This window comes from Ailuropoda melanoleuca, chromosome 7, assembly GCF_002007445.2.
Source record: "Ailuropoda melanoleuca isolate Jingjing chromosome 7, ASM200744v2, whole genome shotgun sequence".
In the NCBI taxonomy this organism is placed as follows: domain Eukaryota; kingdom Metazoa; phylum Chordata; class Mammalia; order Carnivora; family Ursidae; genus Ailuropoda; species Ailuropoda melanoleuca.
In genome coordinates this window covers 18,349,149-18,353,400 of record NC_048224.1, presented here as the reverse complement: position 1 = coordinate 18,353,400, position 4,252 = coordinate 18,349,149, and positions in this window count along the sequence as shown.

Sequence of the window (4,252 nt, the reverse complement as noted above, 5' to 3'; positions counted from 1 at the left end):
GTATGACTTTTGCTCTCCTGGCCTGGCTTCAGAGCAGCCGCCAGGATCTCTCCAAATCATCCCTCAGACTTGCGCTCTCTGTAGCGTGAGCACCGTTGCCCAGCTGTGGCAATCCAGAAGCTCTCTTCTCTTCCGGGTTTTCCTGCTTCTTTCCCATTGTGCTCTGCTGGCTCTAGTGCCTCCCTTGGCCCTGGAGACAATGTCATTCCCCAGGCTCCTTTCCTTGTGCCGCTTCCATGGTCAGATCTCTACTGATAACCTCTACATCTGTTATCTCTAGGCCTGTCTCTGCTAATGAGATCTGACTTGAATTTTCACCCACTCACCACATGGCTCCGCACCAATGTTCCCACAGCCTCACAAAACCAGACAAGTCCAGTTTGGCTCATTAGCTACTGTTCTCTCTCCGTCTTCTGTCCTCACCTACTCTGTTCTTACTGACCCTCTTGGTTAAAGGCCTCACCTTCTTCTGACTCCTTTAGTCTGGGAACACACTTTTCTTCTTTTGCTAGATTCCCTAATTCCTAAATTCTGCATTTTCTTATTTGACGAGGAAACACACGTCTCGCCTCCTTCCCAGTTCCTGCTGTCATTCCTGGAAGGTTATAGTAACCACTTAACTGATCTCTCTACCCTCACACCAGCCTTCATTCTGCTGCTAGGACTAACTCCCATGGGCAGACTCATGACACCACGAGTAGTACTACTTTCGTAATAGCTGCTCAATAAATGCTACTTCCTTACCTCCTTGGCTTCAGTGGTTTTTTCTGGTGAACCGAGAGGTTTAGACTACAGAGCTTTAAAATCTAGCCTTCCTCTGAGAGTGTGTAAAAAGATGAGATTCTCATCTGACTTCTGCCTGAACATCTTATCATGATGAATCGGGAACCTCATCTACATGCTGAATTGGGGTCTTTTAAATGACCTATCTTGGGGCCCCTGGGTGACTTAGTCAGTTGAGCGACTGATTCTTTATCTCAGCTCAGGCCTATGTCTCAGAGTTGTGAGTTGAAGCCCTGTGTTGGGCTCCATGCTGGTGTGGAGCCTACTTAAAATAAAGAAAGGAAAGAAAAGAAAAAAAAGAAAAAAAAGAAAAGAAAAGAAAAAAGAAAGAGAAAAAGAAAGAAAGAAAGAAAGAAAAAGAAAGAAAGAAAGAAAGAAAGAAAGAAAGAAAGAAAGAAAGAAAGAAAAAGAGAAAAATGCTTATGTCATAGAATCACCACTTCTGTGTGTATTCTTTATCATTTTCTTTTGGGGTGACCATGAGGACACATCTCCCTATCTACAACTGTAAAGTGTGTAATGGTTCAAAGCCCCATCTGCTGGCCCTGGAAATCCATCCTTGGATTTCGTGAGGCCTTCCTCCCCCTCCCCCCCCCAGCCCCCAGTCAGTGACTGGGTGTGACTAGGAAACAGGCAAACAAAGNAGGGGCCAGAAATTCAGTCTAAAATTATTATTTCTTTGAAATGTCAATTCTTACTGTTGAAAGGCACCAGAAAGACCCATGTCAGGGATTAGTCGTTGATTCAAAAGCAGCCTATTTTCTTCAGCTTGGTACGAAGATGTGCCAGGAATGATATTTTTTAAAAAGCAAAAAAGTTCAAATTATTATTTGTTGTTGCAAAAATGCCACAGGTTATTAAACTAACATCAGGAATGGATATAATCAGATCTCATCTATTATTAATGAGGTTCTGCCTTAATGTGATCATTATAGGTATGTGCCTCATACCTAGAAGCTACCATCTAACATAATAACAACCTGAAATAATGAGTTGCCAGCATGATATTTTTCTTTTCTGAAGGGTTATACCTATCGGGTTGCCTTTTCCTTTCCTTAGAACAACAACAATAATAATAAACTGTAACATTTTAGACAGAGACAGGTGTAAGTTTTATTTGTAATATAATGGTTACTGCTTAACATCTTTACAGTTAAGATTTGTTACACAGCCAACACAAAAATGTTTTGGAAACCATATTATTACTACTTATAATGATGATCCAAGAGCCAGAAAAGCTTGTATAACTTTCATAACATCTACTGTGTGGGTGCCTGGGGGTGAAAGAGACAGAGGCAGAGAAAGACAGAGACAGAGACACATACACCCACACACACAGACACCACCCCCCCACACTACAGAGTTCCAAGATATGACTATACTTATAGGTCAATTTACTAAGACTTAAAAAAAAATTTTCTCACAGACAAGCCTTTTAACTGCAATCCCTTCCTTTCTCTAAGGCATAGGCTCAGAAAATACATAAATTAAGCCTTCGTGAACAGAGCCAGAGCCGGACCACGTCCTGAATAGTTTAGCTTCCTTTGGAGCAGGTTATTACAAATAGTTGTGCTGAGGCGTGCTCACAAAATCCTATTTAATCCTTAATGCAGTTGAATTCTATGGGGTGCAGTTACCTAGAGACCAGATTAGGCAAACGTAAGTGTCAGGAATGAGAGTGAATGCAGAAATAAGGGGACGAGACCCAAGAATCTGAGCACCTAAGAAGGGCAAAGTCTGTTGAGAAACACTCAAGTTTGGCCAGTTAGAACCTTCATCTCTCCAGTGGTCATTCTGCAATTCTACTGCTCTCTCCCTTCACTGCTAGGCTCTGCTTTCTCACAATCTACTCATTTCCAGCTCTGCAGTATGACTTTTGCTCTCCTGGCCTGGCTTCAGAGCAGCCGCCAGGATCTCTCCAAATCATCCCTCAGACTTGCGCTCTCTGTAGCGTGAGCACCGTTGCCCAGCTGTGGCAATCCAGAAGCTCTCTTCTCTTCCGGGTTTTCCTGCTTCTTTCCCATTGTGCTCTGCTGGCTCTAGTGCCTCCCTTGGCCCTGGAGACAGTGTCATTCCCCAGGCTCCTTTCCTTGTGCCGCTTCCATGGTCAGATCTCTACTGATAACCTCTACATCTGTTATCTCTAGGCCTGTCTCTGCTAATGAGATCTGACTTGAATTTTCACCCACTCACCACATGGCTCCGCACCAATGTTCCCACAGCCTCACAAAACCAGACAAGTCCAGTTTGGCTCATTAGCTACTGTTCTCTCTCCGTCTTCTGTCCTCACCTACTCTGTTCTTACTGACCCTCTTGGTTAAAGGCCTCACCTTCTTCTGACTCCTTTAGTCTGGGAACACACTTTTCTTCTTTTGCTAGATTCCCTAATTCCTAAATTCTGCATTTTCTTATTTGACGAGGAAACACACGTCTCGCCTCCTTCCCAGTTCCTGCTGTCATTCCTGGAAGGTTATAGTAACCACTTAACTGATCTCTCTACCCTCACACCAGCCTTCATTCTGCTGCTAGGACTAACTCCCATGGGCAGACTCATGACACCACGAGTAGTACTACTTTTGTAATAGCTGCTCAATAAATACTACTTCCTTACCTCCTTGGCTTCAGTGGTTTTTTCTGGTGAACCGAGAGGTTTAGACTACAGAGCTTTAAAATCTAGCCTTCCTCTGAGAGTGTGTAAAAAGATGAGATTCTCATCTGACTTCTGCCTGAACATCTTATCATGATGAATCGGGAACCTCATCTACATGCTGAATTGGGGTCTTTTAAATGACCTATCTTGGGGCCCCTGGGTGACTTAGTCAGTTGAGCGACTGATTCTTTATCTCAGCTCAGGTCTATGTCTCAGAGTTGTGAGTTGAAGCCCTGTGTTGGGCTCCATGCTGGTGTGGAGCCTACTTAAAATAAAGAAAGGAAAGAAAAGAAAAAAAAGAAAAGAAAAAAGAAAGAGAAAGAAAGAAAGAAAGAAAGAAAGAAAGAAAGAAAGAAAAAGAAAAAGAAAAAGAGAAAGAAAAAGAGAAAAATGCTTATGTCATAGAATCACCACTTCTGTGTGTATTCTTTATCATTTTCTTTTGGGGTGACCATGAGGACACATCTCCCTATCTACAACTGTAAAGTGTGTAATGGTTCAAAGCCCCATCTGCTGGCCCTGGAAATCCATCCTTGGATTTCGTGAGGCCTTCCTCCCCCTCCCCCCCCCAGCCCCCAGTCAGTGACTGGGTGTGACTAGGAAACAGGCAAACAAAGCATGCCCATCACTGGGAGATGCCTGGCTCTGCCCTTGAGCAACTACTCAAGGACTCCTCCTCCCCCTTGCTGAACATTTCTCAGAACTGCACTGCATTCCCAACTGCTTCCATCCGTTTCTCCTTTCTTCCTTTTCCTCTTCCACTGAGGGTCAGACCTGTAGAACCAGTCTCACGCAGCTTTTCTTCGTTTTCTCTCAGAA